Below are 15,459 nucleotides of genomic sequence, written 5' to 3'. Positions count from 1 at the left end.
CTTTTTATATCATATTTATATATGATAATATAAAGTGTATACGCATTAAGTAAAATAAACATCTTATAAAGTGTGTATGAATTCTTCTGAGACATATATTTAAATAAATGTTAATGTTTTTAAATTTGTGCAGATAATTAATGTTTTCAAAATTTATTACATTTCTTTTGTAACAAATAACTTATTACTTAAGCTTAAGCATCTTAATTTTCAATTGCAAGGTTATAAAATCAACTCAGTCCTTGCTATAGCTATTTTGTCATCTCCACAGGCATTTCATATTGCTCTTCTTGCTTTAGCCTGGCTAACTGAAAAGAAAAAAATATAGCATGTTGCTACTAAATGAATAAGTAGCTCATTTTAGGAAGAACATGAAGTTATGAAAATAGTTATTCAGTCTTACAATATTTATATAAATATGCAACAACTATTTAGAACCATCTTAACATGAAAATAGGGCAAATGGATATCAAAATGCATGTATGTGATTGTGTGTATGTATATGTTCATGTGAGTGAATCTCTCTCTCTCTCTCTCTCTCTCATATATGTGTGTGTGTGTGAGTGTAATATGTATGTACAGATATATATATATATATATATATATATATATATTTATATATGAATGTATTCTGGCCCATGTGAGCATGGAAAAGTGGATGTTAAAATGATGATGTTCTTGATGATAAAAGCAACAAATAGAAAATAATAAGGATAAAGTAAAATGAATGCAATTCTGTTTTAATATGGAACCATCTGTAGAGCAGAATGACCAACAATTTCTGTAAATGTGCAAATTTGCAAACTACCCCAGAGAAAAAAATATATATGTTGAAAAAAATGAAATAAATAAATAAACATTTAAAAAGTTACATGAAGATTTATAAAATCCTCTGTCAATCATGGAATTAATTTCTCATATATCAGTGTGACATGTGCCCTTATTGGTAAATGTTAATACAGCTGATGTTTGACTTCATTTTCATGGCTTTGAGCAGATGAGAAAATGTTTGTCTTGTATAGGACAAAACAGCAGATTAGCATTTTAATATGATCTGGTATTTATTTATTCCTATCAAGTAGGATAACTGAGCTGCATAGAATTGTGTGTAAAGCTCTATGAAATTAGGCCTGCAGATCAGTATTTATAAGCCTGTAGTCTAATACTATATCCACTTGGTCAACTCTCTTTTCCAAGAATACATGAAGAGAATTTGTGATACTTATATGAACTAAATTTGGGTGATTACTGCTGCAAAAAACACAAATGGCTCTTATGGGTTTTAGATTTTTGTCCTTTGTCTTTCTCTTATATTTTGTTACTTAGAGGAAATTTTTGGTGTAGAATTATTTAGAAGGTATAATATTATATCAGAGAATCTCTTCTAAGCAGAAGAAATGTTCCAAAAAGTTATATCCAGAAGAATTAAAATATGAAGTTAATCTTAGAATATCAAACTAGAAGATTATTCTGGCAGAATTATCTTAAATATAATATTTAATCCCAGAAGAATCATTGAATTACAATAGAACATTTTGCTGCCATAGTTCACTAGAAGACTTTTCTGAGAAATTTACATTGCAGGATCTTTATATATGAATTATGTTGGAGGATTATTCCAGTATATGGAAGATAGTTAACAGTGAAAGATTAGATTAATTTTGGGAGAGTACACTTAAGATTGATCCAGTCAATAGATGTTATATAATGAAGGAATAATTATCAGATGTGGGGAGGATATTAGGGGACTATATTTAAGGATTAATGTAGTAGATAAATGACACAAAAATACTAAATTCTGGAGAATTAGGTTATGTTTGGTAAGGTACTGGGAGAATATTGTTGAGGATTCACTCAGTAGATAGATGATAGTAAATGCTGGTGGATTAGATTATCTTGGATATGGATGTAGGATACTGAGGAAATAGGCTTGAGGATTATCATAGAATTACTTTAATAGATTATGCTGGAAGATTAATATGGGGAATTTGGGCTGAAGGTTTATTCTTTACAAATTAGGTTCCAAGAATAACTGAGATCATCCTCAAATAATTGCAGGCGATTAAAATGATTGAATGTTAGTCTAGGGAAATAAATTTGGGAAATTATTTTTGATGAAATATAATTAACTTACACAGTATGTAATATTCTACTATGCTACTGTTCAATAGAGGTTATTCTATAAACACTCAATGAATTTTAAGAAATGTGAACTTCAAAGGCATTTTGTAATTTCTGTTTTTAGTTGTTTTTTTGTTTCCTATTATGTTTATTTTTGCTTGGTTTTTGTTTTTATTGTTTAAAATTAAAAGATGATTGTTATCATTTCTATTTTTCAAATCCTATCTTTATAAAGAAAAAAAAAATGAAAAAAAATATGTTTATTATTATTTTTATTTATTCAAATCCAAATAGCTTTAAAACTTTTAATATGTGTTTTATTTCAACATGAAGAACAACAACTACAACAACAGTAATAATAATTTCTTACTAAGGCACAAAGCCACTTATTCAAAGTAAGAGTAATTGTTGATTGAATCAATCCCTGTACATTACCTGTACCTATTTAAGCAACCTTGTAGAAACGAATGGCTAAATTGTGCCTGACAAAACCAAGAATATTGAGAGACATTCTTGAAAGCATTTATTCTGGCACTTTACTCCTTCTACCAAATCACTGCCCCATTACTGCTATTAGTAAAAATAGAAAGGATGGTGATGATAATGATGATGATGATTGCAAAATTATCAAATAAAATTCAATAAAATAATTATATTTTTGTATGCACATGAAAAAGAAATATTCATATATATATGTATGTGTGTGTGTTTTAGTATATGTATATGCTGTCTTCGTCTATAGAATGAATCAAATATATCAACTGCCATTTTCAGAACTGTCCAATTTAATATTTTATCTATTCACCATACCTCACACAAGGGGACAAGCATTCTTCTGCAATTTCATTAATTTAGGATTGAGATCATTAAAATATAATGACTCTGTGTGTGTGTGTGTTTGTATATATGTATGAATGTATATATATATATATATGTGTGTGTTTATATACACATATATTTGTATGTATGTATGTATGTACATATGTATGTTTGTGTATATAAATATATATATATATATATATATATATATGTTTATTTATAAAGATATGTCTGGTCATAGAATGACCAATGGTTTCACATCTATAAAGCACGTAGTTTTATAGGCAACTCATCAGACTCTAATGGCAGAGGGTATATAACCTTTCTTCAAACTAACAAGTCTATAAAGCTGAGTGCTTCATGGATGTGAAACCTTGTGTGTGTGTTTGTGTGTATATGTAGAAGAAATTTTGTACATTCATTTCTTCAAAACTGGAGGTTCATACCATGGCTTCACTCACTTCCCTATTACTGTCATGTTCCTCAATGCAACAGAATCACGACAGTAATATAAAGATTGGAGTAGCGACATTGTGACGTCCCAGTTTCAAATAAATTAATAAACTCTACAACCTGTGTTAAGTATTTATTTTTCTGGTTTGTATTTTCAAAATATACTCTTATGTATCAATTGTGTATAAGAATAATAGCTTCTCTGTTTAAATACATTCATGTAATCAAAGATACAATTGAGTTTTATATTCCATTGCTTGGAATTATATATTGTTCCTTGTCCGTGTTTACACTATCATTTCTGGAATTTGAATGCAATCTGAAATGACCAGTGAAAAACAAGAAATTCAGAGCAACAACAGCTTATCTATACTTGTTAATTCAAATGCTAGTATGAATCCTGTCATCTTTTCACATGGCACAGCCGTGGCTGTGTGGTAAAAAGTGTGTCTCCCAACCACATGGTTCCAAGTTCAGTCCCACTGCGTATTCTACTATAGCTTTAGGTCAACCAAAGGCTTGTGAGTTGATTTGACAAATAGAACCTGAAAGAAGCCCATTGTGTTTTTGTGTGTGTGTGCATACTTGTCCTCTAACATTGCTTGACAACTGGTGTTTACATACTAATACCATATCAGTTCAGTGAAAGAGACCAATAAAATGAGTATTAAGGGTTGATTTGTTTGACTAAAATTCTTCAAGGCAGTGCCCCAGCATGGCCACAGTTTAATGATTTAAATAAGTAAAAGATAAAAAATACATTCTCTCAAACAGTGAACAATTATTTCTGATAATGGAATGTAAAAGAGAAAATATTGAATGTAAAAGCAAAGTTTAATACAATTGGACCTTGGATCTTTGATTACATGTGCACATGGAGGGAGCCTCTATAATTGTGTGTATATTACATATGTATGTTACATGTTATTGCATGTGTATATCATATATAACATAATATATCACATATATATTTAATATATGTATATCATGTACATAAGTACATAAATATAAATATATATGTATGTGTATACATATATATATGTATGAGTGGCGTACGTACACTTGTGTATATTACAAGGATATATCATACGAAGGTATAGTATGTATGTATGTTTGTATGTATGTAGGTATGTATACTATATGTATATGTATATTACATTATTTATAATACAAGTATATTATATACATATATTATGTGTATGCATAATACATATGTATATTATATTGTGTATATTATACATATGGATATTTTACACACACATGTGCATGCACACACACACACACACACACACACACTTGCTTTGAAATTTCAATTTCTTTTCTTTACTTATATATATTTTTTAATGAATTTTAACAATATTCTTCTTAGAGTTTAGAAATATTGTGTATTACCTCCATGTAAAGTCACAGTTTATTTTTACACCTTTAAATATATGTTATAATGAATAAAATCATGTAGATTTGTCATTTTTTAATTTGTATTTCTTTGTATTTTAAGTCACATGATATTGTTTATTTTCAGCTGGAAGATTTGATTGATAGACAATATTATATCCTCAGCAGCACTTTTCATCTTTGTAAAGAAACAGTTACTTGTTAATACACAAACACACATGTACAGGGTGGGCCGAAACTCACGCAACATAACATTTGATTTGTTATTTCATTCATCACATTCAAGTACATTTGTAATCATTATCTTATTTATTTTTATTCAATTTTAGAAAAATTGGAGCATGTCTTTGACAATTCCAAATTGCACTGGACTTATTTTGTGAATGATTTTTGGCTCAGCTTGTATATATATATATATATATATATACACATATAGGTAAGGACATGAAGACAGGGAATACCCCTGGCCCTTCAGGAATCACCGCTGAGATGCTTAAAATATCTGGCAGTGTAGGTTATTGTCTAGTCACCCGTATTGTAAACCAGGTGATTCATGAAGGAGTCAAACCCAATGACTAGCAGTACCATAGTCTCCTGCTACTAAGGTAAAGGTTATGCCTTGGATAGAAATAATTACAGAGGTATCAAATTGTTGGATCAGGTGATGAAAGTTATGGAGAGAGTCATAGCCCAACTAATTAGAGCGAGAATTAGTCTAGATGAGATGCAGTTTGGTTTTGTGCCAAGGAGAAGCACCACTGATGCTATATTTCTGGTAAGGCAGCTGCAGGAGAAATACATAGCTAGAGATAAACTTCTGTACTTAGCCTTTGTCGACTTGGAGAAAGCATTTGACAGGGTCCTCAAATCCTTATCTAGTGGTCAATGTGGAAACTAGGGATAGACAAGTGGTTGGTGAGAGCTGTACAAGCCATGTACAGAGATGCTACCAGTAAGGTGAAGATTGGCAATGAGTACAGCGAAGAACTCAGGGTACAAGTAGGGGTTCACCAAGGATTGGTCCTAAGACCCCACTCTTGTTCATTATTGTCCTCCAGGCAATAACAGAAGAATTTAAAACAGGTTGCCCCTGGGAGCTCCTCTATGCTGATGACCATGTTCTTATAGCTGAATCACTACCAGAATGGGAGAAGTTCCAGGTGTGGAAACAAGGTCTAGAATCAAAGGGCCTTAAAGTTAAACTAGCAAAAACCAAAGTCTTAGTAAGTAGGAAGACAGACAAATCACAAGTCCCTTGAGGTATAAAAGGTGTAGGTAGTATGTCTGTAAGATGCAACTGGTGTAAGCTTTGGACACAGAGAAAATAGCTTTTGTGTGTGGTAGATGCACAGGTACAATAAACACAAAAAAATGTAAAGAAAATAGACTCCATCAACTGCCATGGGAGTAAGCTAGAGGTAGAAGACAGCTGTTAGAATAAGATTAGGCTGGGCAAAGTTTAGAGCAAATTCTCAATGAGAATTTAGGCATGGCTGTGTGGTAAGAAGTCTACTTCCCAACCACACGGTCTTAAGTTCAGATCCCTTGTGTGGTGCCTTGAGCAAGTGTCTTTTACTATAGTCCCAGGTTGACAAATGCATTGTGAGTAGATTTGGTAGATGGAAACTCAAAGAAGCCTGTCATATCTATATGTGTGTGTGTGTTACTGTTTTCTTGCCTTAATTTTATATAATAGTTGTAAAGAATTGTCACTATCATGGAAATGTCATTCTTCATTCCTGCTCTTCTGTGGAAACGTCTGGTTATGGGGAAATTTTAATTTATTTGGAAGCAGGTGTGTGTTGGTGACAGGGTGGGTATATGGATGTAGAAAATCTGCCTCAACAAATTCTCTCTGTCCCATGCAAACATGGAAAAGTGGACATTAAAAAGATGATGATTTGAGAGGGCTAAAATGAAATTTCAGTGATTTACCATCTCATTTATCTTCATTGTTCTTTGAACACCAGCTTTAGCATTAATGTGGTTACTCAACTTAGTAGAAATAAGAACCAAATCCCCCTCAAAGCACACTCTCCTATCTTAAATAATAAAAGGACATATTAGATAATGTAATCCTACATGGCTCTAAAGAAGTGTGATGGTCATAGTGGGATGTATTTGGTCATAGATTTTCTTGACCAGTGGCAGAACACGTTTCAAGTTCTGGTAGTAAAAGTCGTTCACATTACTGAATATAGAAGTGAAAAGCAGGAATGCAGCTGATACACCATGCTTAGCCCTTCAGCATTTAAACCAGCCATGTATATCCAGCCAAAATATTCTCCTTGTTATACACTTACACTTTTACTTGTTTCAGTGATTTGACTGCGGCCATGCTGGAGCACCGCCTTTAGTCGAACAAATCGACCCCAGGACTTATTCTTTGTAAGCCCAGTACTAATTCTATCGCTCTCTTTTGCTGAACCACTAAGTAACGGGGACGTAAACACACCAGCATCGGTTGTCAAGCAATGCTAGGGGGACAAACACAGACACACACACGTGCATATATATATATATATATATATATATATATATACATATATACGACGGGCTTGTTTCCGTCTACCAAATCCACTCACAAGGCTTTGGTCGGGCCGAGGCTATAGTAGAAGACACTTGCCCAAGGTACCACGCAGTGGGACTGAACCCGGAACCATGTGGTTGGTAAACAAGGAGTGGCTACTTACCACACAGCCACTCCTGTGCCTACGTTCAAAATTTTAATAACTTTTACTAGTTTTATCATGTATAATATAATCACTATTATAGGTAAAATTTAGTATGTTAATTGTGATACTGCCTACGTTGAGAATCTCTGGTATAGAGTAAGAAAGCTAGAACTACAAGGGGGAGAACTCTATTTTTTAACAAACAACTAGTACGATTGCTCTCCCCCTAAATAAAACTCTAGGTGGGGAGAAAGAGGACCGTAAATCCTCGAGTATAATCCGCATTTTTTCCCCAAAATTTAAAAGTCAAAATCCCAAGTGCGTACTATATACGAGGTTAAAAGTGAAAAATATTTTCTAAGCAATATCCGAGTCTCTATTTGCTGTCTGGTAATGTTTATTCAGACGCATTTTGCGATGTCGGGCACGAAAATACCCTAAGCTAAGCCTGAAAGCAATGAAGTCATTAAAGAATCATCCATAACTTGAAATAAGTAACATTTATTAAATGTTATTACTGTTATTTATTTATTTTCTGCAAACAAAATGCCCAAAAACGCTACACGTTTGCATTATGTTATATATACAATAATAATAAAGGACATATACATTTTACTGTATACATTTTTACAAACCAAGGACGTTATATAGACCTCCTTGACTCAAGTTAGAGAAGGGGTGCGTATGATACACAAGGTTTAAGTTTATCAGAGGTACAGCTCCCTAAAAATACCCTGCATATTATACTCAAGGGCAGACTATACTCGAGGATTTACGGTAGTTTGAAATTTACACAGCTGTAATATTAACTCAATTATGAAGAAATTATTCAAAAATATTAACGACCGATTGCATACATGTATAAATAGGAAAACTATTCACTTGTAAGGGCATAAACTTTGCTTCATCAATGTAACAGAATTTGCTAGAGAATATGTATACCCAGCCTTGCCTGAAACACATCTATAGCACTGTGTAACAAAATTTTTTTTCTTTTGCCTTTGGTCAGTAAATTTATTTCTTATTTGCTTCTATCCAGAAATCAAAGGAAATGACTACTATTCCCTTCAGATTTTGCTTTTATGGCCTAGACATCAATGTTTTGGAACTCGTCTATTTTCCATTACATTTTAGACAGATTCCAGTTGCTGAAACAGAAATATCATTATAACAAATATTCTGCTCAGTACAACAGATTTGCTTAACTTTAACCAGCATGTCCCTTAGTGACTGACAACATGTGCATCTCTGATCATGAACAGGAGTAGTTGGGAAGCATCATAGTCATAGTTTGGGGTTTAAATAAATGTGACAAAAGCAAAGTTTGAAGGAAATATTAACCATTTTTCATATTTTCTAGGAGTAAGCAAATGGAAATAAGTTATTACCCAAGGACAAAAATCGTATTACACAATGTAATCAGATTTTCTTGAGGAACATACTTTTTAATGAATCTGAATTCACATCAACAAGCATTGCTCAGAGTTACATTCCTCCTTCAATATTTTGCCATTATGAGCATTTTCCATTTTAGCATTTACACCTATTGAAGCAGACTGTCATATATTCAATAGATAGTTAGCATATCAATAAGGAGGCAACTGTAAAAAACAAAGACATGTGACAATTTAATACAATTTATTGAAGTAATAAATCCTTATAAGGAAATAAGCAAAGTTATGTTGCTAAAAAGTTTGCTCACAACCATGTGGTTTGCATTAAGCTATCCTAATCATTGCTGATAAACCATAACTGAGAAGGTAATGAACATCATTCCACTCTCTCCATCATATCTGTACATTTTATCATTGGTTTCATTCTATGAAGTTATAAAGGAGAAATATAGAGACAACTCATAAAAATGGCAAGGAAAGGAAGATGTTCTGTACATGGGAGTACAAAGATAAAAACTCAAAATCAGGATTAAAATCTTTTTTATCTCTATCTTTAATTTATATATCACACCTTACAAAAGGACAATGCTACAGACTTTGAAGGGAGGGAAATAGAATGTTTTGATATTTGTGCCTTTTTAAAGATACTATCGCTTAAAGTAGATGCAGGAGGAATTGATATCTGGGTGAGCATTTGGCTCACCAGGAATTAATAAAAAGTATTTGAAATGTTTTCATTTCTTTTATACTTTAGTTGCAAATTTTCTGTTACCTTCAATGTTTTCTTTTAAAAAAATATAATTCTCTCTACTTTCTGATCTGTTTTTTAGCCACACACACACACACACACACACATGCATGCACACACAAACATGCATGCACACACACACACAAACAAAAAAGAAAAAAAAAACAAAGACAACAAACAGAACAGAACCAGATGTTTAATAACACTGACAGAAAATCAAAAAAACAAAAAAGTAAAGAAAGCTATGTTGAAGGTTAGATCTATTATTCTTCAATATAGTTGAGACACTGATTCCAATCATACCACCAGTTTTGTCATATCAGCTCTTGTTTTGGAGATACAGCACATCCCTTTATATGCTGGTATATCCACTTGTGCACAGAAATTAGAGACCCTAGTAGGACTATATATTTTATAAGTTCATTTATCTGGGGGCTATAAAGATCCTGCTTCTGTAGGTTTTTTTTTATATCCAGTCCACAAAATTTGCTTCATAAAAGCCAAAGCAGACACCTCCTTTGTTGAATGGCTTTACTCTAAACTTCTGTGCTGAATCAACCGAATTTAGTAATATAAGTTTGTTTTAATGATATATACTACTATATTATGATAACACTATATAGATAACATTAATATTGGTTTCAAATTCTGACGCAAGGCCAGCAATTTTGGGGGAGGAGATAAGTTACATTGCCTCCAGTGCTCAAATGGTACTATTTTATCAACCCTGAAAAGATAGAAGGCAAAGTTGACCTTGGCAGAATTTGAACTCAGAATGTAAAGATGGGTGAAATACAGCTAAGCATTTTGCCTGGTGTGCTATCAATTCTGCCAGCAAATATATTTCATAACAGGTCTAACTGCTAACCAACAAAATATAAAGAGTAAGTGAGATCCCTAATTTCAGCATACAAGTGGACACAACAACATACATAAAGGTATGATGTATTATGCTGTATCAGTTAAACCAGTGGTTCTCAAATGGGGTCCATATAGCCCTTAGGGCCCATATAAGACTTTGTTGTTAAAGTTTATTTGCAATAAATTGGTTATACTTCTATGAAATATTTTAACAATTTTTCTGTACAATTTCTAATAATATTTAATTATACAAATATAATATGATTTTTTAAACATCAAATGGCTTGGAGGGTCCATCCAAGTAAAATAGGAATCAAAGAGGTCCATAGGTAAAAAATTGGTTGCTTGCTTCCCAGCCACATGGTTCCAGGTTCAGTCCCACTGCATTGCACCTTGGGCAAGTGTCTTCTGCTATAACCTTGTGTCAACCAAAACCTTGTGAGTGGATTTGGAAGATGGAAACAGAAAGAAACTTGTGTGTGTGTGTGTGTGTCTGTCTTTGTGTTTGTCCCCCCATCACTGCTTGACAACTGGTATTGGTGTGTCTATGTCCCTGTAACTTAGCAGCTCAACAAAAGAGATTGATAGAATAAGTACTAGGCTTAAAAAATGTCCTAAGGTCAATTTGTTCAACTAAAACCCTTCAAGGTGGTGCTCCAGCATGGCCACACAGTCAAATGACCAAAACAAAAGAATAAACACTGATCTTAAACCAATGCTGATAGGGCAAAACTGATCCCTTTATTGTAATTTAGTGATTATTAAAACTGCTGTATGTCGTAGAATAAAAAATGAATGCAATAGACAAAGACCAATGTGATTTTGGGTTTTAGCAACTCCAAATAAATCAAAAACAAATCTCAAATATGTCAGCTAAAATTGTATTGCCTGGTGTTGTGATAAGAAATTCTATTTGTTCATTTTCTTATTCAACCTATCATTAAGCTGCAATTGTCATCAAAGCTTTATTTGATTTATGATTTTCTCATAATCTGCCAATAGTTATTAGTATATATATTTCAGTCATTTTATTCAAGTAAACTCATGACTCATGAACCAATAATTTATACAACTTAGCATGCTTCTCTAACTGTCAAATGAGAGTAAAGAAAAGATATTGTTTTGCCCCAGGTCAACCTTCATTGATGAGATGGGACTCCATGTCAGCATTCCAGTCATGACCATCTCATCTTTATATATGAAAGACTTTTTTTGTATATATAGTTCTCTTTCTCTTTTTTTTCTCTTTTACTTGTTTCAGTCATTTGACTGCGGCCATGCTGGAGCACCGCCTTTAGTCGAGCAAATCGACCCCGGGACTTATTCTTTTGTAAGCCCCAGTACTTATTCTATCGGTCTCTTTTGCCGAACCGCTAAGTAACGGGGACGCAAACACACCAGCATCGGTTGTCAAGCAATGCTGGGGGGGACAAACACAGACACACAAACATATACACACACATACATATATATATATATATACACACATATATACGACAGGCTTCTTTCAGTTTCCGTCTACCAAATCCACTCACAAGGCATTGGTTGGCCCGGGGCTGTAGCAGAAGACACTTGCCCAAGGTGCCACGCAGTGGGACTGAACCCGGAACCATGTGGTTGGTAAGCAAGCTACTTACCACACAGCCACTCCTGCGCCTAGTGCATTACTATTTTTAAGACAGTAGGTTGTGATTCAAAGGAGATTTGGCTACTATTTCTAGCAGATTGAACTACTGCATTTATTGCATGTTACCTCATTTTCTTGAAGAAAAGATATTGTATGTTTTGGTACTGAAACTGCTTTGCTTACATTGTCCAGGAAAGGTCTGAAACCACACCATCTCAACACTTGAATTTAATGCAAAATGCAAATATTTTTCAGACTCCTGAAAAACGTATAATAACCCATACTTAGATTCTATTATTTAAGTAGACAAATAATAGTTCCCCACTCCTAAGATACAAATCCAATGAATGTAACATTCCTAACTAGTGATGGTACCAATTTTTAACCATTAAAGCTGGTACAAAGTCACACCTAATGCCTCGGTGAGGCTGACAGTGTATATTTCAAGCTATCATACAGAGTATCAGGTGTCCAGTTTATGACCTTATTTCTAATGTCAGCTGCTACTCTACAAATAATTTCCTTTATGATTTAGAATGTACTTCACCAGGTTATAGGCTTGATATTTCCTCTCTAGGAAATCCAAATCCAGGATTTATTTCATTGCAGGCAAGTTGGGTTAGAGCACATATGGTTAACTCAATATGGTACTGAAGAGTCATACAAAAGGTGAAATGTTCATACTTTGTTTTAATCACTGCATTGTATTTGTGGCCAATGAGACATTTAACTTCCAAGAACCAACTTCCTTATTTCTAAGCAGCAACTTCTAAATAGTGGTTGCAGAGTAAAAATTAACCATTTTTTTAAAAGCTTTCAGTGCTGAACTCAAGTCTTTCTGTGCCCTTGAATTACTACATGGTGTCTGGCTTTTCAGTTGTGACCATGCCCATCACCAGACTTTGGGAGGGCACTAATTTGTATTGTGGGAAAATTTTTGTAAACTGTATTTTCTAAATCTGAGGGTGCACCATTGAATAGTGAAGGGGCAGTACCATCCAGTGCACACCCTTAGTGACAGATATGGTGGTGACCCAAAAACCTAATAGTTTACTGGATCACCACCACCAGATGAGTCAGAGATGTTTACCTCCCCATCTGCCAATCTGATGGAAAAAGTCAACTCAATGGGACAAGAGCTGTCAAAAGCATGCAGGAAACTGATAGAGACAAGGCACCACATACATATCTCAGGACGGACTAATTCTAAAGGTACAGTCCTTTATGAAAAAGAGAAAATCCTTTTTGGAGTCCCTGGCAACACTTCCAGGTTCACTTTACTGCTGCTACATTGTCCATAATGACCATGAGTGTTACTTGTTCTGAACTGCAAAACAAAGCTGACTTTTTAGCCCAGATGAATATAATACTCAAAAGTTGTTAGAAAAATTTTAACCCTTTAGCATTCAAATTATTCTATCAAAAGTAAAGCTTATTTATTCACATGGTTTCAAATTAATCATGCATTATCTTGTAGCTTAGGGATTTTGATAAGGTTACTGTTAATTTTTAGAATGATATTATAGGATTGGTGTGAAGGGCTAGATGTGGCCAGTTTGAACATAAAACAAATTGAATATTTTGGCTAGATTTGACTGGTTTAAGTATGAAAGAGTTAAAATAGTTCAACAATTAAGCGACCTATCTATGTTAACAAGAAACACATATCACGGATAAGATCTAAGATATTTAAGACAAAAGGAAATTGTGGTTTGCACACTATCATACTGTCTTATTTGACCTTATGCAAAATTCCCCAAAAGTTAAGTAAATATTTAGATCACTGGGTTCAACAAATGGTTGCAGATGGAAAATTATATTCTCTTGATCTACCAAGATTTTATTCAGCCTGACTCTCTTCTAGATAAATAGCCTTCCTCATAGTTGAAGAGCACCAGAGCACAGTAGTCTTACTATATGCTTACTCATCCATCACTCCCACCCCACCTTATACATTTTTGTTGGGTAACCATCGACTTAAAACAAGGTTCATCCATCTTTTTGACAGGTCTTGTTTTTCTTCTGCTTGGCTTGCAGCATCCCTTTTCACCTGGCTGTTTTAGTATAGGCTGCTAGTTTGGTCACCGATAACCTAACACAGGTTGTACTCAATTATATACTACTAGTAGCACTCATGAGTAACCTAACATAACCTACCTACCAGAGCACCTAGCAGTCAATGTAATTCATTGTCAAGAGAAAACTAAAAGAGAGACAATCAGAGGGAAGAAGAAGAAAAAAACTATACATAACTGGAAATACAGGAAAGGATTATAGTGAAAAAGAGAAGAGAATGAGAGAAAGAAAGACGGGAAGAGAGAGAAAGATGAGAATAGTAAAAAAGAAAATTAACAAGAAAAGACATATTAATGAGAACAAAGGAAGGACAAAAGGAGAGTTAGGAAAAAAGAATGAAAAGAAAAACTATGCAAAAAAGAAAGTTTATAGAAAAATGAAAGAGGAAAAAGGTGGATAGTAAAAGAGAAAGCCAGAAATCAAGAGTCGGAGATGAAGAGAATGAGAAAATAAGAGTGAGAAAGGAAGCTAGGACACACCTTTGTCACAATTAAAGAAATGGAGAAGCCAAAAAAAGAAACTAATGTGTAATGAAGAGGAAAATAAGAAGCTAAGTGTTTGTGGATACTCATTGGTTGTAAGAACAGCAATTGGGCATTGCCATTTTGTATTGACAGAGTTAACTATGTACTCTGAGATTTGTGGGAATGGAAATAGCACATGGCTACAAGACAGTCATTCAAACTTCCTCTCTCAATCCATGACAGGCATTGGTGACCAATTCCAAGCAGAGGTGTAATTATTTTTAGCAGCATTTTGCTGAACTATTTGGAGAGAAGACAGATTTGGTGGCCTATCTTTACATTATAAGTTTAAATTCCACATTGGTTACTGTCTTTCATCCTTCTGAGGATAATAAAATAGATGACAGCTAATATTATTGACAAAACTCTTTCCCAAATATTTGACTTTCTATTGTTATTTAATATTAGAAGTGCTTCTACTATATATATATGCAACAGACCTCTATAAAATATAAACTGGTTTTATGGTTGGATGCCCTTCCTAACACCAACCACTTTACAGAGTGGACTGGGTGCTTTTTATGTGGAAACAGTACCGGTGAGGTCATCACATAACTTGTAAGATAAAAACCCTTCAGCTGAGAGGAGAAGTGATGTTGAAGGAGGTGGCTTTGTTCCAGGTAATGAGAGTTTAAACTATGATAGAAGGACAGAAACAGGTGTCTTGCCTTTGAAATAAATGGTCACCCAATTGGAGAGAGAGGGAGAGAGAGAGAGAATGTGTGTATGTGAGACAGATGGTGGCAGTATGCTAGAACGTTCTCTC

Source organism: Octopus sinensis, linkage group LG14, assembly GCF_006345805.1.
Source record: "Octopus sinensis linkage group LG14, ASM634580v1, whole genome shotgun sequence".
In the NCBI taxonomy this organism is placed as follows: domain Eukaryota; kingdom Metazoa; phylum Mollusca; class Cephalopoda; order Octopoda; family Octopodidae; genus Octopus; species Octopus sinensis.
The sequence above is the reverse complement of the archived record's forward strand: the minus strand, read 5'-3'. Positions refer to the sequence as shown.